The following is a 25,739-nucleotide window of genomic DNA, read 5'->3' as shown; positions in this document are numbered from 1 at the left end:
ATACTGGAATGAACCTGGAAACAGTTATATGTTCCTCATCCATCACCTCATTAATCACAAAGTTAACATTGTCTCAGAAACAATGCTGCTTTATTGTGGAGTAATCCTCATTTATAGTTAGAGCTACTAAACAATATTCAAGAATCCAGATTCTCCTCCATACCTTGCCAAGTATGGCTAAGACATGACAATAATGACACATTATTCATTGATAATTAAAGTAGAAAGAAGGATCCTGGGCAATGATCTCATTCTTTAGTTATACAAAATGAAATATTCTTATAAGAGCTCCATAAAGACCCATAATGCATATCTTGGTTTATGTTTTTGTTTTTTACTATTTGTATCATAGCTTATGGTTAAATATACAATGAAGTCAGAAAATATTAAACTTGAAGTTCTGTACTTTGGTGTAATATTTCTGTCCACTAATGGCCACAAATACCTCATCCCCAGCTTGTGAAGTTGTGAGATCATACATACCACTGTGTGTTATCAATACAAAGAATTATGAAGGAAATGGAGAAATGATAATGATGACAATTGGGTAAAATTCTGATTTATATGCACACTATTCCAGAGGTATAAATAAACCACTTAGGGAAATGTGTTCATCTTAATGTGTTGGAGCTGTAATATATCATTCGATCTAGACAGAAAATGGAGCTCCATAAGTACTTAATTTTTACTCAAAGGCAACTGATTGTCCCAGAATGCTCTAGTTATTCTTTAAAAGCATACAGTTCAGGTGTAAGATTGTGGATATATGTACTTACTCATAAACATATGTACATGCCATGCAACAGAGAAAAATACATGTGTTACCTATTTGCTACCCACAAAGAAAAGAATACATTTGAAATAAATATTTGTATTTGTGGGTATTCTGAAAAAGGATAGTAAAATTTATCTCACTTTTTTAAGTTCTGTAAATATAAAAGAGTAAATGTTCATGTTCCTGTATCTTGCTGTCCTTGAGAATTAAAAATCCTTGAGAATTAAAAATAATAATAATAATGAAAATAATAGCATAGTCTTTGAGTGACCTAAGATCACTTAAAGTTTAATCTTGGTATTAGATGGGGTTGAGAAGAGAAGCTCCATTTAGGTCAAAGAGAATACTGTGGACTTTTCCCATCAGTGTAGAGAATATAATCAATAAAACTATCAATAATACCTTCCTGTGCTAACAGGTAGTAACTACACTAGGAAAAAAAATTAATATGACTTCAACTGCAAGTTAATTTGTGAAAGGGAACCTATTAAAGTCCTAGTTATGGATACCCAAAGTTGTAAAGTTGTTCTGTTTCATCTCTTTACAAACTACCCTTTCTTGAATGTCTGCCTTCTATCTCATGACACCTCTTCTGATTATCCTACATCTTGCTATCTTTTCTGTCATTCACCTGTTCCTCTTTTTTAACCTATACCTTAAAAATTGTTTCCATTAGGTTTTTGTTATTTTGTCCTTTTGCCTCTAAATCACTGATAATCCATTCTTTCTGTTTTCCCTAGGTGCCTTTCCAAGTATGACAGACATGACAGTCATCCTAATTTTCACCTGAGTTCTCTCTCCTGAGATCTAGATTTCCTATTTCCAACTGATTCTACTATACATTTCTTCTTGGGTATCTTCTAGCCCCTTCAAAATTAACTTGTGTTAAGATGAATCCAATTCCATCCTGGCTCTCCTTATGTGTTTTATATCTCTGTTAATTATAGCGCCATCTCAAAGTCATCTCATAGGCTTCTAAAGAGCAGACTCATTTTCTAATTCCCTTTCACATTCAGCCATTCACAAAATCCTGTTAATTTACTAAGATGGTCTTGAGTCTCCCCATCCTTTTTCATTTCTAATGTTTTATTCTAATGTCTACTGTAAGAAGGCATGAGGAGCTCAGTTGAATAACCAAGGTTACATAGCTGGCAAGTAAGTGCTTAGTAGATGACTCAACTCCAGTGAGTCTCTCTCTTGACTCCTAGTTATTTACTCATATAATGATGGCATGATCCATTCATTAATTTTGTTAAAATTGGTTTTGTAGTAGTTCTTCTTTTTACATATACTTTTTAAAATCAATACCTGTCTTAGACATTAGGGATAAAGTTTTAACTGGCTTTTCTCAGGTACCATACATGAAGATAATGTGATATTAATTTATTATTTCATCAAAGGTCCATCTCCTTGGCTTTTTATGAGAAAAATAAACTATATGTTCATATGTGAGATTTTCAAACCAATTCTCAAATAAACACAGTAAAAGTCAGCAAGATATTAAAATAGTTAATGAAACGGAACTTTTAGAAGTTCTCATTTCAAAAATGGGATGGAGAGAAAAGTTGAAAATGAACATTATTTAGCATAACAAAGTGGTCCTCTCCCTGCTAAGAGTACTTTCCAGGAGCACAGAGCAGTTCGAGAGCATGTGTGGGACTTTGATCTAGGTCATCACAACTTTACACTGTGGTAGTGTATCAAAGCAACCAAGTTATTATATTCTCCCTTTGTAACATGCAAGAAAATAACCCATAAATTCCTACTTGGAAAATTTACTCCCTAAATATGTTCTGAGTTTACACTGACACAGATGAGAAGAAAAGGAAAGCAGAAATCAGCCTGTAAGGCAAATGGAATTCTTAATTTACTGAGTTATTATTGTGAAATTTTATTGGTTATAAAAATAATCAATATTGGATATACTAATGAAAGCAGCACATAGTGATATTTATCCTGATTCACATTAATATTACTGAAATATTAGGAAAAAAATGAATGCTAAAATCACTCATCTCTACCCACTTTACAGTCCACAAATCTGTGTAAATTTAAGACATTATTTGATAAGCAAGTCAAATATAACCTTTTACTGATAAAAATTCATATAAAAAGACACACATGCATATTATTTTTATAAAATGTGTCTATATAGGTGATATGTAAATATATGTATATATTCAAAGATGATCTGAATTTATACCTGTGAGGCACCTTCATGTCAAGTGTAGAACAAAGTCACATGCACATACACACATATGCATATATATAAATTATATATATACATGTGTATGTAATTTATGTACATACACATATGCATTTATATATGTACATAGTATATTAAATATGTATGTCTCATCATTACATTGTTTTTAGTACAATATATATATAATACATGTACATATACAACTGACTACATATTTTCCCTGCCGTGAAATTTTTAATTAGTGTAGGAAATTTCAAACCTGAATAAGCTTACCTTTGAATATTCCTAACAAAAGAATTCTTATATAGCAAATAAATCTTTAGCATAGTCATTTTGATACCAATATCTGGCACTATCATTATTCAGTGCAATAATAAAAACAGAAAGAAAATCAATCCTTGCATAGTGTTGCCACTTGTAAGAACATTACAGTGATGTAACAGTTGTTAACAGTATTTTTGCCATCACCATTTTAGATTAGAGACTATAGCCAGCACTTAAATTCAGGATCTTCTTGATGGGCTATCCCAGAAGCATATGAGAATTTAATGAATTGTCCACCTTGCTCAGCCAGGAAAGGGGAGGATGAGCTGTTGTGAGCTGATCTGTTAGAACATCTTGTTAAGTGAGGCAAAGGAAGAGTTACAAATGAGAAACAGACTGTTAGGTCTACTGAGGTCAAAGGAGAAGCTGAGTTTGCGTGGGAGGTGGCAGGGGCCTTGCAGGGGTCAGAGGTGGGACAAATCCTTCACCGAGCTCTCAGGATTATACCATAGTGAACAATGGGCATTTCCCTGAACACAGGGACATATAAAATTGCTCTTCTAAAAGGATTAAATATCTTCATCTTCAATTATGTTTCCTTAATATTGTAAAATTATGAATAAAACTTAGTGAATTCAAATATAGATTTATTTAACAAATCTCATACTGCTTCAGAAATAAAATACAAAAACTACAGATAGCTGTTATTTAATATTGTGCAAATACCCTGTGCAAAATTCTGCATTTTCTATTTGCCTGGAAGAGCCATTATAGACATAGTGTTGGGGTGCAAATATTTTTCAGGAATCGTGCTATTATTAAATTTCCATGCACTATTGTGAAGTTTTACTCCTTTTGTGTATGTTTAAAAATGCTTTTGATTTTTTTTGTTTAAGATAGGTACAATGCAATGCCTTCAATTAAGAAACACATATGTCCAAACAAGTAAAAATACCATAACCGTTTACATTGTCAGGACAAATATTGTAGCTGCCATGAATTAAGCCTAATGTGTCTGGCCAAGTTTTCCTCCCAGTGAATCCCCTTGCTCTTAGGCCTTTAACGTTACCTAAATGTACCCTTTGCTGCTCAATGTGTTCCACATGTCCACATGAAATCGAGGAAACCATAGTGAATTCAACACATCTATTAGGCAAGAAAGAATACATTTCATTGTTGTCTGGATCATGCTTTCCATGCTTCCCAAAATCCCCCCAGAGAATACTACATTGAATAGGATTTACATTCTTCCAGCCTTTGTTTCATAATTTCAAATTTAGTAGTACTGTAAAACTGTGTTATCCATATCTGAGCATATTGCAGCAGTATTTAAGAAACAACAGCTTCATGCTACTACATACTGTTTTATACCCCTAATTTGTACTTATCTTGGTAAATCATTACTAGTCATTGTCTTCCTTTCCATGTCCTAGTTAACTTTATCTACTACTGTTTATATATTAAAAGATATATAATGTATGCATATGGTGCATATAATGAATGGGATCTGGGTCCAGAATTTTGCTTGAAACTGACTTTACCCTTTAACAAACACTTACACAGTACTTAAAATGAGAGTATTTAAGACTGCTTGAAATACTTACAATATTAATTTATTTAATGCTATAGCAGTTCCATGAGGGAGATAGAATCATTAGTCCATTTAACAGATGAAGAAATTGCATCACAGAGCTTGAATTCACACAACTGTTAAGTAACAAAGCAGGAATTCAAAGGCAGGCAGTTCTAGTTCTAAAGTCTGTGTTCTTAAATTATTGCATATTGTCTTTCTATTCATACAACTTGCCTTGGGCAAGTTTTTTAACCTTCCTTGGCCTTTCTTCATCTATAAAATGAAAATACTAATGGTACCTAGTTCAGAGACTTGTGAAAATTAGATGTAATACCCATAAAAAACTTAGATCAGTAGGTGGCTGTAGTGTTGGCTAATGTTACTTTTCACCTCATTTCCATACTGATCTTATATTTGTTCAGAGGCACTGTCCTCCTGCTCTAATCAGAACTGCACGTGAAAGTTTCTCCCTTTACCAACTTCCGGCTGCAATCAGTCTATGCACTGGTAATGTCAGTACAAATGTCCTTTTCTCAAAGAAGCCTTTCCTGACTCTTGCAGTAGGTGAGAACTCCCCACCCCTTAGCTTTGGTTCCCTAGGAAATAGAGTCTGAGACAAAAGCATATGCTTTTTCTATTTGGCTGGACATTTTCTTGGGAAGGGCAATCCCAGGGAAGTGGGAGTGAGGAAAATGAAAGCCAGGCATTAAAGGAGTAAATGCAAGGGAGTACATTTCTCATTACTCAGCTGGCCCCAGCTTCTTGACAAGCTGATTGCTCCCTCTCCTACTGCATCTTCCAAGAGTCCTGATAAGCTCCCTGAGTGGTCCATCAAGGTTATTAAGGGAAAATAATTTATTCTTCTGGTTCTTGTTTCCCACTGGTTAAAAGAGGCTTTAACTCCTCCACACTTCTGTGGGTGTGCTTGGCTGCCAAGCAGATCCACCATGGCTCTTGCTTTAAGACAGCATCAAATCCACAAGGTAAGGGGTTGAAGGTATTCTGCAAAGCCTGGAGGTAAGGCACAGTCCATACGTGTCCTTGAGCCCCAGGAGTACTGGACAGTTACCACTCCTGAGGGTGTAGTGGGAGCTGTAGGCGGTTGCAGGAGCAGCAGTTTGGTTTCACGATTTCAGAATGAGTGCAGACAGGATGTTTCAGGTTATAAAGCAAGTCAAGTGCACACATTAAGTGGGGGTGGTGCAAAATTCAGGTCAGTATGCCCTGTTGTACACATTTATAAATTCAGGGTTTATTATAGTTTAAAGTCACATGTTTATTTATTAGATTGTTTACATTAATTCTTATCTTCTCCACTAGATTGAAAAAATTCTTAAGGGTAGAAGGGTGCATAAGGTTCAGATTACCTAGATTTGAATCCTGGCTCCATGAATTACTAACTTTGTGTCCTTGGGCAAGTTGCTTCACTTCCACATGCCCCATTTCTGCAAATGTACATCAGGATAAAGATGAAATTGCTGTGAATATTAAATTAATAGCTCTCAAACATTAGCTGTTGTCACTGTCATCACCATCATAAACATCTTTATCTACAGCAATTAGCACAGTACCTACATAAACTCTGGAATAATAGAGCATAAGATCTGTAAGGACTGACATTTCAGTCTTCTCCATTTGTTGCTGTACCTCCAGCTTACAAAGGAGAATTATAAATATACTAGATGTTTAGGAAGAATGCTCAGAATGATTAGCTGAATGAGATAATGAATGCCAATATGTTTGCTCCATTTGTGTTCTTGAAAGTGTATTTTATACTGGTTTAGGAGAGGTTTTACAATGGTTCAGAGTCATTTTTATAATAATAAACAATTTTTAAAATTATAATTATCTTGCTTGAGTTCTGGGATACATCTTTAAATAAAGATAAGCAATATTGGTACTATAGATTAAGTACTAAAACATAGGAGACTGTTTCCTGGGCTGAAAATTGATGACTTGGGGCAAATATTAAACCTTAGAGTTACTGGACTTCCTCTTTGGATTGATAAGGTGAAAAACTTGTACTGTCTTGAAGAGACTGATACAAATTGAAGTGTATATTTTTCAACATTAATGTATGCCTTAATGATGCCAAATTACTGTGGTTTCTAGTGCTAAGCCATGTATTAAGTTTTTGAGATTTACCATTGTGCCCTTTTCTGATTATGACTTTCCCACAAGCATTTAAATCATGTTCAGAGATTTATATTTTACAAACAGATTTTGTTTTCCTGGCATACTGTGTAGTGCTTCATCACTAAATGATGGGTACTTACAAAGAAGGCTTCCTGACTGAATCAAACTGAGTATTACAAAGAACCTAACAAAGGACCTGAGCCAATAAGACAGTGTTACTGTGTACCATGGAATGGATTTTGCTATTTTTTATCTAGGCAATGTTGGCAGATTCATTTTATTCTTTGAAACTCAATGTATTCTGTAAAATGGGGTCATCAGTATCAAACTCATGGCAATATTTTGACTATTAAATGAAATAAAATATATCACCTGTGTGTTAGCAGATCTAACACACCAACCTATGACTCACATGGGGAGATTTATATACTTCTGATTTAATATCCAAAATAGTCCTTTTGTTTGTTTCTGTGAAGCAGTGATGAAAAGAGAAGGGAAGGGCATTTCAAGAAGAGGGAACAGCCTAGGTTAGTCCGGTGAGCTCTGTCTGGTAGGTTTGACTCACAGTGGCTTGTACTCAACCTGCCAGCATTAGAGGCATGAAGTGAATGGATAAGAAAGATGTGGTACATATACACAAAGAAATAGTATTCAACCATGAGAAAGGAAGATATGCTCCCATTTGGAACAACATGGATGTACCTTGAGCACATTATGCTAAATGAAGTAAGTCAGCTAAAGAAATACAAGTACTGTATGATACTACTTATATGTGGACTCTAAAAAAGTTAAACCTGTAAAAATCAGAGAGTAAAATGGTGGTTATTAGGGGATAGAGATGAGGGAAATACGAGTGATTGTGTTTAAGGGTGCAAAATTGTAACAAGCAGTAAGTAGAGATCTAATACATAGTATAATGAATATAGAAAATAATATTGTACTGTAATTATGTAGTGTGATATCACTCAGCTATATTGGCAGTCATATTAAAATATATAATTGTATCAAGGTGTATAAAGTACACTGTGTACCTTAAACTTGGACAATTTACATGTCAAATTCAATCAACTGAAAAAAACACCACAATAAGGACCTTAAGCTTTTCTTTGTTTTTTGTTGAAGTATAGTTGATACATACAATATTATATTGGTTTCAAGGATAGGACCTTAAGCTTTTCTGAAGTTGTATTACCAGTATAAATTTCACCAACAAAAGGTAGTGTATCCTGAGCAACTTCAAATTATAGAAATAAAAGACATATGGCAACATGTACTTAGTGATGGGTCAAGGGATCACTAACTTCTGGTCTGTGCTTGTAAACTGTAGTGAACATAGAGCACTGCTTATTGCCAAAGTTGCCTCACTTTATGTTATTAGTTACAAAGTACCCAGCTATTATTTTCTATTCAAGAGTTATTGTCCCAGTGACCAACAGGTTCATAATTGCCTTGTTTGTCCTGGTCCTTAGCATCTATTCTTTTGTAATCATACTTGATGACTCCTGTTTAAGAAAAAAAAAAATTGTGCTTATTATAGCATACCTGTGACTTCTGTCCTGTTGACAAGCAATACCATCATCTGATATCCCAAACAACCACAGACCTCACCCTAGATTTTTCTAGGCACCTTTCACTGAGTGTTTTTATATTAGAAGACATCCCTCTTAGACTAATCAACTAGCTCTTTTTTGAGACTTTATTGGCCAGTGTCTCATGGGTTGTCGAGGAAGTATTATAATAATAGAAAAACTACCAATTGGCTTAAAGATGGCAGCATGAGAGGTGAGACAGAAACCTCCTCCCAAAACCTCATATAATAGGAAAATATAGCAAATAAAACAAATCCTGAAAGAGCAATAGGAAAGAAGGCTGCAAGAGACTGCCTACATATGGGGAAAAGAGCCTATCTCATGGAAAAGAGTAAATTACCAAAGCCCTGATCCTGTGGGAATCAAGCCCTAACCCCACCCCAGCTCACTGGCAGGAGGAAGAGAAACAGAGCAGAAGGGGCTGGAGGCCGGGGACTGCTGAACACCCAGCCCTGGAGATCTGCTCTGGGAGCACAAACCTTGAATACATGGTGCTCTGGAAATTAGTGGTGTTGCAGAGCTAAGCCAGGCAGAATACTTGGAGAGACAGATTCCAGCTGCTTCTGGTGAAAAGGTACTCACAACCAGCTGCTCTGGGACAAAAGAAAGGCGGGCAATCTGAGACTTCCTAACAGCGAGAGGGCTGCTAAAGGGGCAAGGATTGCACAGAGCTTGCTGGTCAGGAGAAAGGACAGGTGGACAAAATTGTCCCAGTGCACTCAGCCCAGCAGGTTAGGAACTTTCAGAAGCTTGAGGCGCTCCATCCCCATGGTTGACAATGCAGCTCCGAGGCCCCCGATCATGATACGCAGCTTGCCACTCCTTCCCTCTCTGCTGGGACTGGCTTGCAAACTTGCTGCCCCCACCATTGCACCAGGCCAGCCAGAGGGTGGCCCTGCCTACAACAGCTTCAGGGGCATAGTTTAGAGGCTCCTCCCTGCATGCTCGGCCCACTGGCCTTGGCAATGGAGTCAGGCACTGCAGCAAAGAACCAGGAAAGAGCTTTTTCCTCCCAGCAGGCACCAGCACTGCTCACCTGCAACCCCCGCCATAACTCCAGGGGCCAAACAGCTCCAGAGAGTAGAGTTTATGGACACTAGAGGGCACTGTCTACACCAAGTTATTTTTACAAATATGAAATGTCAAAGGAAACTGGTTCACACCAAAATCCCACAAACACCAGAAAGAAGGCCAAATGAAACTGAACTCATCGATCTTCCTGAAACAGATTTCAAAATAAAAATCATAAACATGCTCACAGAGCTACAGAAAAATACTCAAGAACTCAGGGAGGAATTCAAGAATGAGATACAAATGTTGAAGAGTACAGTATCTGAAATGAAACATACAATGGAGGGATTTAAAAGCAGATTAGATGAAGTAGAGGAGATAGTAAATGAAATAGAAATTAGAGAATAGGAATACAAAGAAGCTGAGGCACAGAGAGAAAAAAGGATCTCTAGAAATGAAAGAATATTGAGAGAACTGTGTGACCAATCCAAACAGAACAATATTTGCATTATAGGAATACCAGAAGAAGAAGAGAGAGAAAAAGGGATAGAAAGTGTCTTTGAGAATAAATCCGAGGCGGAGCCAACATGGCGGCGTGAGTAGGACAGTGGGAATCTCCTCCCAAAAACATATATACTGTTGAAAATACAACAAACACAACTAGCCCTAAAAGAGAGACCAGAAGACGCAGGACAGTGGCCAGACTGCAGCTACACCAGCGAGAACCCAGCGACTGGTGAAAGGGGTAAGATACAAGCCCCGGCCCGGCGGGACCCGAGCGCCCCTCCCCCCAGCTCCCGGCGGGAGAACAATAGGCAGAGCGGGAGGGAGACGGAGCCCAGGACTGCCGAACACCCAGCCCCAGCCATCCGGGCCAGAGCGCAGACACAGTATATGCCCAGGGGGCCCTGGATACTGGGGGAACAGGGAGTAAGACCTCTGAGCGGGTGCTGAAGCTGATGCCCCTGTGACAAAGAAAAGCGGGGGCTTTTTGAAAGTCTTAAAGGGACAGGGACTTAACAGCTTGACGGAAACAACCCAGGTCACAGTACAGCAGCTGGAAATCACAGGGAAAACCGGGTGCACTAACCCCCTGGGCAACAGCTCTGAGACCCCTCACGGAGGCAAACAGTCAAGCAGCCCCCCCATCCATCACCCCACCGGGCGCTGCAAAAGCAGAGAAGCAGCCTGAGACAAATTCCGCCCACAGAAAGGGAAATTTCTCCCTCCCGGCCAGGCAAGACACAAAGACCCAGTCTACACGCAATTACCCAACACAAACCACTAGGGGTCGCAGTTGCCCCAGTAAAGAAAGGCCAGTAGTAAGTGAAAATTTTGGCCCTCCCAGCTGACAGTCAATAGCACCTGTCAACATGAAAAGGCAAAAAAATATGATCCAGACAAGACTAACCCAGACAGCTTCAGCATCTACTACATCTTCCCCTGAGAAGGAATCTGGGGAGATAGATTTAGCCAGTCTACCTGAAAAAGAATTCAAAACAAAAGTCATAACCATGCTGATGGACTTGCAGAGAAATATGCAAGAACTAAGGAAGGAGAATTCAGAAATAAAACAAGCTCTGGAAGGACTTCAAAACAGAATGGACGAGATGCAAGAGACCATTAATGGACTAGAAAACAGAGAACAGGAACGCAGAGAAGCTGATGCAGAGAGAGATAAAAGGATCTCCAGGAATGAAAGAATTTTAAGAGAGCTGAGTGATCAATATAAAAGAAATAATATAAGAATCATAGGCATTCCAGAAGAAGTAGAGAGAGAAAAGGGGATAGAAAATGTCTTTGAAGAAATAATTGCTGAAAATTTCCCCAAACTAGGGGAAGAAATGGCCTCTCAGACCACAGAGGTACACAGAACTCCCATGACAAGGGATCCAAGGAGGGCAACAACAAGACACATAATAATTAAAATGGCAAAGATCAAAGACAAGGACAAAGTATTACAAGCAGCCAGAGAGAAAAAAAAGGTTACCTACAAAGGAAAACCCATCAGGCTATCATCAGACTTCTCAACAGAAACCCTACAGGCCAGAAGAGAATGGCATGATATACTTAATGCAATGAAACAGAAGGGCCTCGAACCAAGACTACTGTATCCAGCACGAATATCATTTAAATATGAAGGAGGGATTAAACAATTCCCAGACAAGCAAAAGTTGAGGGAATTTGCCTCCCACAAACCACCTCTACAGGGCATCCTACAGGGACTGCTCTAGATGGGAGCACTCCTAAAAAGAGCACACAACAAAACACCCAACATATGAAGAAGGGAGGAGGAGGAATAAGAAGGGAGAGAAATAAAGAATCATCAGATTGTGTTTATAATAGCTCAACAAGCGAGTTAAGTTAGACAGTAAGACAGTAAAGAAGCTAACCCTAAACCTTTGGTAACCACAAACTTAAAGCCTGCAATGGCAATAAATTCATACCTTTCAATAATCACCCTAAATGTAAATGGACTGAATGCACCAATCAAAAGACACAGAGTAATAGAATGGATAAAAAAGCAAGATCCATCCATATGCTGCTTACAAGAGATTCACCTCAAACCCAAAGACGCGCACAGACTTAAAGTCAAGGGATGGAAAAAGATATTTCAAGCAAACAACAGAGAGAAGAAAGCAGGTGTTGCAATTCTGGTATCAGACAAAACAGACTTCAAAATAAAGAAAGTAACAAAAGACAAAGAAGGACATTACATAATGATAAAGGGCTCAGTCCATCAAGAGGATATAACCATTATAAATATATATGCACCCAATACAGGAGCACCAACATACCTGAAACAAATATTAACAGAACTAAAGGAGGAAATAGAATGCAATGCATTCATTCTAGGAGACTTCAACACACCACTCACTCCAAAGGACAGATCCACCAGACAGAAAATAAGTAAGGACACAGAGGCACTGAACAACACACTAGAACAGATGGACCTAATAGACATCTACAGAACTCTACATCCAAAAGCAACAGGATACACGTTCTTCTCAAGTGCACATGGAACATTCTCCAGAATAGACCACATACTAGGACACAAAAAGAGCCTCAGTAAATTCCAAAAGATTGAAATCCTACCAACCAACTTTTCAGACCACAAAGGCATTAAACTAGAAATAAACTGTTCAAAGAAAGCAAAAAGGCTCACAAACACATGGAGGCTAAACAACACGCTCCTAAATAATCAATGGATCAATGACCAAATCAAAATGGAGATCCAGCAATATATGGAAACAAATGACAACAACAACACTAAGCCCCAACTTCTGTGGGACGCAGCAAAAGCAGTCTTAAGAGGAAAGTATATAGCACTCCAAGCATATTTACAAAAGGAAGAGCAATCCCAAATGAACGGTCTAATGTCACAACTATCAAAATTGGAAAAAGAAGAACAAATGAGGCTTAAGGTCAGCAGAAGGAGGGACATAATAAAGATCAGAGAAGAAATAAATAAAATTGAGAAGAATAAAACAATAGCAAAAATCAATGAAACCAAGAGCTGGTTCTTCGAGAAAATAAACAAAATAGATAAGCCTCTAGCCAGACTTATTAAGAGGAAAAGAGAGTCAACACAAATCAACAGTATCAGAAATGAGAAAGGAAAAATCACAACAGATCCCGCAGCAATACAAGGAATTATTAGAGACTACTATGAAAACCTATATGCTAACAAGCTGGGAAACCTAGGAGAAATGGACAACTTCCTAGAAAAATACAACCTTCAAAGACTGACCCAAAAAGAAACAGAAAATCTAAACAGACCAATTACCAGCAACGAAATTGAAGCGGTAATCAAAAAACTACCAAAGAACAAAACCCCCGGGCCAGATGGATTTACCTCGGAATTTTATCAGACATACAGGGAAGACATAATACCCATTCTCCTTAAAGTTTTCCAAGAAATAGAAGAGGAGGGGACACTCCCAAACTCATTCTATGAAGCTAACATCACCCTAATACCAAAACCAGGCAAAGACACCACCAAAAAAGAAAACTACAGACCAATATCCCTGATGAACGTAGACGCAAAAATACTCAACAAAATTTTAGCAAACCTAATTCAAAAATACATCAAAACCATCGTACACCATGACCAAGTGGGATTCATCCCAGGGATGCAAGGATGGCACAACATTCGAAAGTCCATCAATATCATCCACCACATCAACAAAAAGAAAGACAAAAACCACATGATCATCTCCATAGATGCTGAAAAAGCATTTGACAAAGTTCAACATCCATTCATGATAAAAACTCTCAGCAAAATGGGAATAGAGGGTAAGTACCTCAACATAATAAAGGCCATCTATGAAAAACCCACAGCCAACATTATATTGAATAGCGAGAAGCTGAAAGCATTTCCGCTGAGATCGGGAACTAGACAGGGATGCCCACTCTCCCCACTGTTATTTAACATTGTACTAGAGGTCCTAGCCACGGCAATCAGACAAAACAAAAAAATACAAGGAATCCAGATTGGCAAAGAAGAAGTCAAACTGTCACTATTTGCAGATGACATGATACTGTACATAAAAAACCCTAAAGACTCCACCCCAGAACTACTAGAACTGATATCGGAATACAGCAAAGTTGCAGGATACAAAATCAACACACAGAAATCTGTGGCTTTCCTATATACCAACAATGAACCAACAGAAAGAGAAATCAGGAAAACAACTCCATTCACAATTGCATCAAAAAAAATAAAATACCTAGGAATAAACCTAACCAAAGAAGTGAAAGACTTATATTCTGAAAACTACAAGTCACTCTTAAAAGAAATTAAAGGGGACACTAACAGATGGAAACGCATTCCATGCTCATGGCTAGGAAGAATTAATATCGTCAAAATGGCCATCCTGCCCAAAGCAATATACAGATTTGATGCAGTCCCTATGAAACTACCAGCAACATTCTTCAATGAACTGGAACAAATAATTCAAAAATTCATATGGAACCACCAAAGACCCCGAATAGCCAAAGCAATCCTGAGAAAGAAGAATAAAGTAGGGGGGATCTCACTCCCCAACTTCAAGCTCTATTATAAAGCCATAGTAATCAAGACAATTTGGTACTGGCACAAGAACAGAGCCACAGACCAATGGAACAGACTAGACAATCCAGACATTAACTCAGACGTATATGGTCAATTAATATTTGATAAAGGAGCCATGGACATACAATGGCGAAATGACAGTCTCTTCAACAGATGGTGCTGGCAAAACTGGACAGCTACATGTAGGAGAATGAAACTGGACCATCGTCTAACCCCATATACAAAAGTAAACTCAAAATGGATCAAAGACCTGAATGTAAGTCATGAAACCATTAAACTCTTGGAAGAAAACATAGGCACAAACCTCTTAGACATAAACATGAGTGACCTCTTCTTGAACATATCTCCCCGGGCAAGGAAAACAACAGCAAAAATGAGTAAGTGGGACTATATTAAGCTGAAAAGCTTCTGTACAGCAAAAGACACCATCAATAGAACAAAAAGAAACCCTACAGTATGGGAGAATATCTTTGAAAATGACACATCCGATAAAGGCTTGACGTCCAGAATATATAAAGAGCTCACACGCCTCAACAAACAAAAAACAAATAACCCAATTAAAAAATGGGCAAAGGAACTGAACAGACGGTTCTCCAAAAAAGAAATACAGATGGCCAACAGACACAGGAAAAGATGCTCCACATCGCTAATTATCAGAGAAATGCAAATTAAAACTACAATGAGGTATCACCTCACACCAGTAAGGATGGCTGCCATCCAAAAGACAAACAACAACAAATGTTGGCGAGGCTGTGGAGAAAGGGGAACCCTCCTACACTGCTGGTGGGAATGTAAGTTAGTTCAACCATTGTGGAAAGCAGTATGGAGGTACATCAAAATGCTCAAAACAGACTTACCATTTGACCCAGGAATTACACTCCTAGGAATTTACCCTAAGAATGCAGCAATCAAGTTTGAGAAAGACAGATGCACCCCTATGTTTATTGCAGCACTATTTACAATAGCCAAGAATTGGAAGCAACCTAAATGTCCATCAATAGATGAATGGATAAAGAAGATGTGGTACATATACACAATGGAATACTACTCAGCTATAAGAAAAGGGCAAATCCAATCATTTGCAGCAACATGGATGGAGCTGGAGGGTATTATGCTCAGTGAAACAAGCCAAGCAGAGAAAGAGAAATACCAAATGATTTCACTTATCTGTGGAATATAAGAACAAAGGAAAAACTGAAGGAACAAAACAGCAGCAGAATCACAGAACTCAAGAATGGACTAACAGGTACCAAAGGGAAAGGGACTGGGGAGGATGGGTGGGTAGGGAGGGATAAGGGGGGGAGAAGTAGGGGGGTATTAAGATTAACATGCATGGGGGGGTAGGAGAAAAGGGAGGGCTGTACAACACAGGGAAGGCAAGTAGTGATTCTACAACATTTTGCTATGCTGATGGATAGTGACTGTAAAGGGGTTTATAGGGGAGACCTGGTATAGGGGAGAGCCTAGTAAACATAATATTCGTCATGTAAGTGTAGATCAGTGATAGCAAAAAAAAAAAAAAAAAAAAGGGCAGTTCCTGTGTGGTAACCTCCAACGAGTTCTACACAAGGGTATAAAGGGCATATAAAAGTGTAGGCAAAGGGTCTGTTTGTGTTTATACAGAGTATCAAAGCCTAATTGGGCTACCCCGAAAATGAACTAAGATACGATATGAAAAAGAACTTCCAACATCTGCACTCTCTGGAAGACTCATGCCAGAAGATGATCATCAAAAAACCCCAACAAAGATCCACGCACTGCTACAGCTGTAGATGCACTCATCCCACCAGTTCCTGGACTTGCCATGGGAATGAGGAAGGAGATATCTAAGCTGGCCTGTGCATACAGTAAAACAACAAATTTGACTGGATCTATACTGTTGGAACTCAACCAAGAATTTGGAGAAGTGCAAATTGTAGCGGTCCAAAGTCTTACAACTACAGACTATTTACTGTTAAAAGAACATATGGCATGTGAACAGTCCCCAGGAATGGGTTGTTTTAATTTGTCTGATTTCTCTCAGACTGTTCAAGTTCATTTGGACAATATCCACCATATCATAGATAAGTTTTCACAAATGCCTAAGGTGCCTAACTGGTTTTCTTGGTTTCACTGCAGATGGCTGGTAATTACAGATATGCTTTGGTTATGTAACTATACTCCTATTATGTTAATGTGTGTGTGCAATTTAAGTAGTAGCTTAAAACCTATACATGCTGAAGTTACTCTACAAGAAGATATATCAAAGAAATAATCAATCTTCCCATGTTTTCTTCTGCCTGCTACTTCTATAGCTTTTCTTCTTCCTTCCTAATTACAACCCTTAAATAGAATTCGTGCCTCATATCAAATTTACCGAGTATCATAATTCTTCCAAGTGGTAAAGATACCTCAAGACAAATGCTGGGCATAGAAGCCACAGGGCATAAATATGCAAAGAAGTAAAAAGCTAACTTTTTCAAACAATAAGGCTTCTCTCTCACTTACCAACTTCACATTTCCCTGTATGGCCCCGGAAGATGACTGGTTAGCCAAAGACGGGTAAGATTCCTCAAGGGAGGAACAACCTAAGACAGGCACAGTCGCAGGGGGGCCATCAGGTGAGAAATTGGGGATCGACAGAGGTGAGGCTTAGAACCTCACCCCCCCTGTTCTGAGAGAAATCTTCTGCATACGTGGATGTTTTATTGCCCTGGTCTAGCTTGGATTAACACATAGTCTACAGGCACACACCTGATCATCTACATTTGCTCTCTTACAACACTAAACTATGTTTTCTACCTTTATCTTGTATCTACCTACCACTTCAGCATTTTATCAAAAATAATAATAATAAAGAGAGAAATGTGGTATCCACATATAAATCAAGTATAAAAACCAAATGAGTATTCATATTTGAACTGACTGTTTATAGTTCATAATGCATGAGCAAAACCGAAAGTTTCTGTGATGACTGCCCTTGTACTGTTCACTATGTAACTTATTCATTATGTAAGAACTTGTTCTACATGTAAAAACTTGTTTGTTATGCCTCAGAAGATTGGAGACTGACAAAGATTAGGCTTGGGGTGGAATAATGATTGTGCATTGAGCATTGACTCCCCTATACAGAATTTTATTGTCGTTAACAACCATTTGATCAATAAATATGAGAGATGCCCTCACAAAAAAAAAAAAAAAAAAAAGGACAGACTTCCAATGGTAAAATAAATTAGTAACCGGGATGTAATGTATAGCATAAGGAATATAGTTAAGATATTGTAACAGCCTGGTAGGGTGATAGCTGGAACCTAGAATTATGTATATAAATGTTCTACCACTGTGTTGTACACTTGAAACTCATGTAATGTAATACTGTGTGTCAACTACCCTTCAATAAAAAATAATTATTAAAAAAAAAAAAAAAAAGAAAGAAAGTGTCTTTGAGTAGGTAATTGCTGAGAACTTCCCCAGTCTGGGGAAGGAGATAGTCTCTCAAGCCATGGAGGTACACAGCTCTCCCAACACAAGAGACCCAAGGAAGACAACAATAAAAAAATTAAAATTAAAACAAAATATTTAAAAAATAATAGAGAAACTACGAAAGGAATTAGGTGATTCTTGAATGTTGATATGACATCTGTGGAAAGTTTTTCATGAGGAATTTTCTATTTCTACATGTACCATGTTACATGCAGCACACTGAAGACCGATTTTGCCTGAAAGGGTTAGCCAGAGTCTCTATTTTAAGCTGTAGAATTATTTTAATGTTTAAAAGACTATCAGCAGCCAAGTACCTAGTTAATTTATGGCAAGTGAACAGGTAGATCTGACAAGGTGACATGCGTTTTTGGAGCTAAATACTCTGGTAAACTCCTGGTTCCATTCCAATCCAGGCAGAACAACACACAAACATAAACTCTTGAGGGTGTGTGTTTATCTCAATTTTGCTTGAGGAATTTATGCAGAACTTTCATTAAGTGATCATTCAAGAAAATGAGTACAAAGGTTAAGAAACCCTTGGCTCTTATTAAAGTATGTTATTGGAAGAGACTACTGATCAATATATTTCTCAGGGCTAAATACACCAAATTATATTCTAAACTTCAGTCAGCCCTGCTGAAATACTCTGGGGATGATTTTTCAATCTTGCATCAAAATTTTCAGCTAGACTTAGAACTCAAAATAATACAACCTTGAGGCTTTTATTCTATTTTTACAGCCACTATTTGTTTGAAATTGTCATGATAGTCCTAGAACCTGAACATTCAAACTATAATTTCTCTATTACTTTACACATTTCTATACATTTCAGACAAACATAATTATTCTTTGTTTTCCTGAATGCTTACTTTGTTTGTGTCTTACCTGCTCATTTTTCTCCCCATCTAGAATGCTCTCCTTCCCTGCTCTACCTGATGAAAAGGCTCAATCAGATTTTGCTACTATTCTGCTTCTTTCCAAATTGTTATTGTGTTGTCCAATTTTACATAGCTAGATAGAGACATTCTCAGGCAGTCCATTGACAATATACTCAGATAAACTTCTTGAGAAGGGACCCTGTCTATTTTTTCCTTGCATCTCCAGTATTGAACCTATTATGTGCTCAAGAAGTGCTTAATTCTTCCTTTGAAAGTAAATATAATTAAAGTAAAATCATAGCATTTAAGCACAATGCAGTTTATTAGTGTGTGTGTATGTGTGTGTGTGTGTGTGTGTGTGTGTGTGTGTGTGTGTGTATTGTCAATAAGAGTACGTGTAGAGGATAGGTCTAGTCTTTCCTTTAAAAGTAAGTAAAGTGAATAAAGTTCAGCTTAGTGGACTATAGTAGGAAAAGGAGAAAAACAAGTATCAACTAAGATTATATAATTTTCTAACAGTGAACATATTTCTAATATGTTCTCACTGCTTCCAGTATGCTTCTTTATTGAGTTCCACTGCCTTTACTTAGAAAAGAATTGCCTCTACTTACAATCGAATCTTTTTTTACTTACTCTCTTTGTATATTTTGAACATTCACTGTGTACTGATAATCATTATATCCCTAATAGGCACACCAAAATTGTATCCAGTGATTCAGAAATAAAAGACTTCCCTTATAACTTACTCCAGTTATTTTATGCATAATCTTACATCCCAGATGTTTCCAGCCAGTTAATTTCATTCACATCCTATGGTAAAACTCTGTGAAAATGAACCTTTTATTGGAATCTGACTGCCTGTCATCCCACAACTTATGCCTGATGACTTCTCCTATCCTCTAGGAAATTTGACTCAATGAGTTTTAGAAGATGCGTTTAGAGGAGGCGGGATTGACTGCTCTCTCTACAGTAATTTACTTTCTTCCTTCTCTCCCTATTTTGCACGGATTTATTTATAAATCAGTTTAACTCTAATATTGATCAGATATGTAAATTTTCACATAGGACATTTTGCCTAATCACATGATAGAGCTTAATTTCTCTTTATACCTGTGAGAGCTCTATAAAGAGAAACATATAATTTTACAGTTAGTGAAACAGAATTGTAGAGAGATTGATAGAGTTAATATAAATCTAGAGTTCCTGTATGTCCTGTAATTCACATGACTGTGATTTGGCCATGTGCAAACTTTTATTTTTAATAAAAAATAAAATATATCTAAAGTTCCTACATGTCCTATAATTAGCATGACTGTGATTTAACCAACACTTGTATTTTTAGTGTTCAGTAGTCAAGGCTTATCATTCTGCTACAGGAAGCATGGTTTCTTTTAAGTTATTTCTTATATTTTAACACTTAATTGGATATTTTAATTTGTAGAACTTTCCCAATGATTGTATACTATAGAAAAAAAATGTCTATGACATTAGTAGAATTGATTTTCCATCAGACTAATAAATAACCTGGATGACTTATCTTTGATGGAACAATTACATAAAAACATTTGTTTGAGTTTACATTGAAATCTTTCATCTTTCATAAATTAGAAAATTGCATCTTTACATAAATTAGAACATTACATAAATTAGAAAACAATAATTTCACTTTACAAAAATTTTATAATACATCAATATCAACTGATATTTATTGAGCTCATGTGGTAGGTTAGGTATAATTTAGGGTACTGGGGAATACATACAATGAAATTAGCTCTCTGTTATTCTTTGACATTTATCTAACTTAGAAATTCTATGTTGATTTAGGTAATAAAACATACCTACAGTATCATACATATTCTGTGTCTAGTTCTTGTTTTAGAAAACGTTTTTACCTTTTCCAAGGTAAAACCATGTAGGAACTTTAAATATATCTTTCTGGGTCCAATTTAATATGGTTTAACCTTAAGTTTTTGGACCTGTGGTCATTTGCAGAACTTCTGTGAATTATTTGAAACATTTGTGGTGTGTAAATAAAGAAAAGGTCTTATTTCATTTATTTCAGTGTTTGTAGTGTTTGTCTATCATGACTTTAAAGTATCTAGTCCTTTTTACCAAATATAAACACAAAACAGTATGTTATTTTCCTGGGAGTCCTGGGATTTTGCACCATACTTCTTCATGTAAATATGTGTGTAAATATGTGAGCTTCTCAGTCGGTCTCCAAAGACTGGTTTTCCTTTCTTGGCAAGGGAAATGAATTCTAAAATCCTGAATCATTTACTTAATATGTTTTGCTTCTGATCTCCCAGAGGTCTAATCAATAAAGTACCAAAGGACATGTTCATTCTAGAGAGACCTGAGCAGCCCAGGTTTCTGCAGGAAAGTTTAATGTATGTTAATGAAAACCCCTACTGCTCAGATATAGACAAATTAGAACCCTGGTAAAATAGGCCCTTGGTGTTATCCTAATATGTAAGTAGATTGCCATGTCCTATAGCTTTTTAAGCTGTATGCTTGACATAATTATAATGCAAAATTTGTAGCACTGAAAAGAAATGTGAAAGGATATTTCTCTTCAGCCTTCTTTATCTTGTTTTTTGAAAACAGAAAGGGGGATCAAGATATCACAAACACAATGAAATATGGAATATTTATCATTATATGCAGATATAAAATATTAAAGAAATACTATACCAATCTCAAGAGCATACAGTGCTGTAATAATGAGACAATTAACTGGAGAGCAGAAATTTGCAACTACTTTCAAACAGTAACTTTCTGTTTGATGACCCATGTTTAGCTAGAGATATCCCCTTATCTCTCTGGGCAGTTATACAACATTCGCTTCCTTTGTTCCATAGTAGGGCCTACTGGAACAGAGACTATATCTGTTTGCTTCAACACTGACTGTATAACACAGTGGGCCCACAGTAAATGTCTGTTGCATGAATTATTAGAACAGTCTTTAATTCATTGAAGGAACCACACACTAATATATCAGAATCCTTATTTTATTAATTATAAGTTACTTTAACTTTCTTAAAAACTCAGTTTAATTGCCAATTCAGAAGTTTTAAATTATTTCTCTTTATTTCATATTCTGTCTAAAACACTTCTTCATAGAACTTATTTTTGTTTCAACTTTTCCTGATTAGCTTCCTATGAAATTTTCTAACTATATGTATTTGTTACTTTTTTACTAATACCTTACTTTTACATCGTGTCAATGATTTGAAAATCCTATCTGTAAATTGGTACAAAGCCTAGGTCAATATTTAATGTCTCAGATCTCACTAAATAGATCATCAAAATTAAAATTATTTTGAGTTAGTAAATCATGTACATTTCTTAATATAGTAAATATAATTGAACACTAATTTAAATAAGATAAAATATTCTCCATAATCATGATGAATGCACTTTTCTGAGGCTTTTCATGAGGGAAACATTACCAGAAAATGTGTATTTATAGATATCATGTCTAAGTAAAATTGAAAAATGGAGACTTGCATCTAAGGTTTGACAAGCAAATTTCAGTATAAACCACATATATGTGATATTGGATAAATAGCCAGTTTGAAACCTCATGGATCCCTTTTGTTTATTATATCCTAGGTCTATAAACTACTGAATAGGTTTGCTACCCCCACAGTAAGCATTCAATAGGTATTTATTTATTAACAAATAAACATTTGATCAGTGAGTGAATGAAATAATGAGCAAATATTCCTAATAAATATTAACTACAGTGTAGCTTAAAATTCACTATGAATCATGCCCTATAAAACGTGCTATCCTTCTGATAGAATCCAGTATGACTAAGGAGACTATGCCTTAAACAGTAATTTTTACTATTTGCTTGTCAAATAGCTTGACACATAGGTACCTTGCTCTTATTTTTCTCTCTCAGTTTAAAATGGGTAATATCTATGTACTTTTTATTGACTTTTTAAAGTGAAGTATGGTTGATATATAATATTATGGTGGTTTCAACTATACAACATAGTGATTCCGTAGTTATCTACATTAGAGTGTTCACCCCAACTAGTGTAGTTACTGTCAACGTAGAAAGATGTTACAGAGCTATTGACTGTATTCTCTGTGCTGTACTTTAATCTCTGTGACTCATTTACATTATGATTGAGATTTTGTGCCTCTTTATCCCCTTACCCTATTTTACCCACTCCAACCCCTCCCCCATGATAACCATCGGTCCCTTCTCAGTGTCTATGAGTCTATATATTTTTAAAAACATGCTTTTTTAGAACCATTATAAAATCTGTGAATACAAGTTATTAAGGTCATGGCTTGGACAGTATGACTTTTTTTTTTAGTGACTGACAATTGTGTGGGCTTTTTTTTAAAGGAAATTTCAAAACCTATATTTTACCCATCACTTAAAAGTTGAAAAAGAATCATTGTGAGATTCAAAAAAGTTCTTCCAAGACCTTTTATAATATCTATGCCTCCCTGGGGAAATGGCAGGAAATGAGAACATTCTGAACATGACTACTCTTCACTCGCTCTCTGCATCCTGAGGCCCTGCGAAAGGGCCTCTGTCGTATGAGAACTCTCAACCCTCCCCACAAGCACGTTTTCTCACTGCATCACTTACATGTTTGTTCTATACAAATGATCTTTTAAACTAACATTATTGATTTATTCCTTGCAAAACAAAAATAAATAATTTTTAATCAAAACAACCCATTGGATGATTTTATTTGCATTAGCTTAAGTCAATCAAATTGACAAAGCCAGTGTCTGCATAGACACAGCTTAAGTGGTAGAGCTGACTTAAAAAAAAATAAAGAGAAATCTCACATTTTTATGGTATTGCTTTAAAACAGGATATTTTTGTGTGAGCAGTATTGCAAATTAGCAAACACCTTTACAGAGATTCTATTATATTGAACTATGTGAAATTTCTGGTATTTGCCTGCATTAGACCTGAAAATAAATGGTAATTTCGTGTGCTTCAATCTGGCATATGATGGAAAATAACTCCTTAAGGTAGCCTGATGCTTTGTAAAGTCTGAAGTTGTGTTAAGCTAATTAAAAGAAGGAAGAACATGTCACAAGGTTGGTAGAGGGAAGTGTCCTCTTTGGATTAGGAAGAAGTTCAAGGTTCACATTTGGCTCTAGTATTTAAGGTTGTGTAGTCTTGGGCAATTCACTAATCCCTTTTGATTTTCAGTTTTTTCTTAGATAAAGCAGAGATATTAGTAACACTCTCAACAGTTGTTGCAAGGATTAAAGGAAGTGATGCATGTGAAAGTACTTTGCAAACCATAGAGAGCCATAAAATCCAAGATAATATGAAAACTTCTGTTTAATACTGTCTAGCAAAAGATGAATAATGAGAAAAACAAGAAACTTTTCTCTTGTATAACTGATTCCTTTCATAAAGTGAAAAATATGTAAAATATTATACTCGTTACTTTATAAGACAGACATCCCATGTGCATTTTTAAGCTATGATATTTGCCAATAAAATTCCCAGGCTAGGCCATTCCTTTCCTATGAAAGCAAGTCACACCACTCCCAAGCTTCATGCAAACTGTCAGTACCATCTAAAAATATTCTTGCATATTATGAATTAATGCTTTCCACTTTGACATTACAGTGTAGTTTTTATATACTCTCAGTGCTTTCCTCCACGCATGATTTTATTAATGCTCATTTTTAGTAAAAGACAAAAATCCTTGCAAATATTTGTCTTATTTTTCTTTGGAACTGTGAGAGGAGACTGCTGGCTGTTGAAGGAAGGACAGGATGTCTTTTTTGGGCTGTAGTTGTATTTGGCTTGATCCACTGAAGGAGAGATGGTGCTCTTAGGTGCCAATATTTGGTTAAGAGCTAACAGCAGAAAAATAGCTACTTTGGTAATTCAAGTGGCACTTCCTTGTTCTTGTAGACAAGTGAGAGAACAAACATTCCAAGGAGCTAAATAACTTTTTCTTGGATTCCTAGTTCTGAATAATTTTATATAAATTTACCCCAATTTACCTCATTATGCAGTATATAATTGGAATAACAGTTTTGGGCATCCCAGGTAGGTTAGATTTCCAACATAATTATCTGTACTAAAGAGTAAAACATGCAAGGGTGTGATTTCCACATTACCTATAGAACTAAGTTAAAGTGTATAGATGGCAGGCGTAACTTAATCTTCAAAACTGTGTCTTCTTCCTAAAATATAATTGTCATACTTGATGGGTGGAGTCCAGATGTTAATGATACTATTAGAGTCCTAAAAAGGTATTTACATTTTAAAGAACTAACTGTATAGTCTTATCCTTGCCAAGATTATCAACCAAATTTGAGGCAATTAATGTTATTATCATTGCAAGGTAATCTACTATAATTCTTCCCTAAGACATTTAAAGTAATTGATAATAATGACTGTGGGTAAAATTGCAGTATTTCCAGAATCTCTCACCTGGCCGGAGTGCATTTACATATCAATAGGTTTTCCCAAGAGGTAGAGAGAAATAGTTCATCTCCATATTAATAGGTGATTACAAGGGTTGGGGGAGCGAGGGTATATCTGGACCAGAGAGGTTTGGTGGGGCCCCTTTTTACAGCTGGGTCCTGAGAGACACATGCAAGCAGAAGTGGATGGCTATTTGTAAGTAATTAACAGGTTTCTCCCATGTTATTTCACCCTTTGACTGATTTCAGCTTCAAAGGTAATTTGCCCCTGGCTGGGAACTTATTTTCTCCCCAGAGTTACAATGGCAGTGATCATAAATTACACAAATATTGCAAACT

At 36.5% G+C, this 25,739-nt stretch overlaps 1 protein-coding gene across 1 annotated transcript in view; it reads left to right on the top strand.

The window, feature by feature from the left end:
• Positions 1–25,739, top strand: part of AGMO (alkylglycerol monooxygenase) — a 384,539-nt gene that overhangs the window by 115,022 nt on the left and 243,778 nt on the right. The window lies entirely within an intron of this gene.

The sequence above is a fragment of the Manis pentadactyla genome, chromosome 7 (assembly GCF_030020395.1).
Source record: "Manis pentadactyla isolate mManPen7 chromosome 7, mManPen7.hap1, whole genome shotgun sequence".
NCBI classification, from domain to species: Eukaryota; Metazoa; Chordata; class Mammalia; order Pholidota; family Manidae; genus Manis; species Manis pentadactyla.
This window is presented reverse-complemented; position numbering and strand designations above follow the sequence as displayed.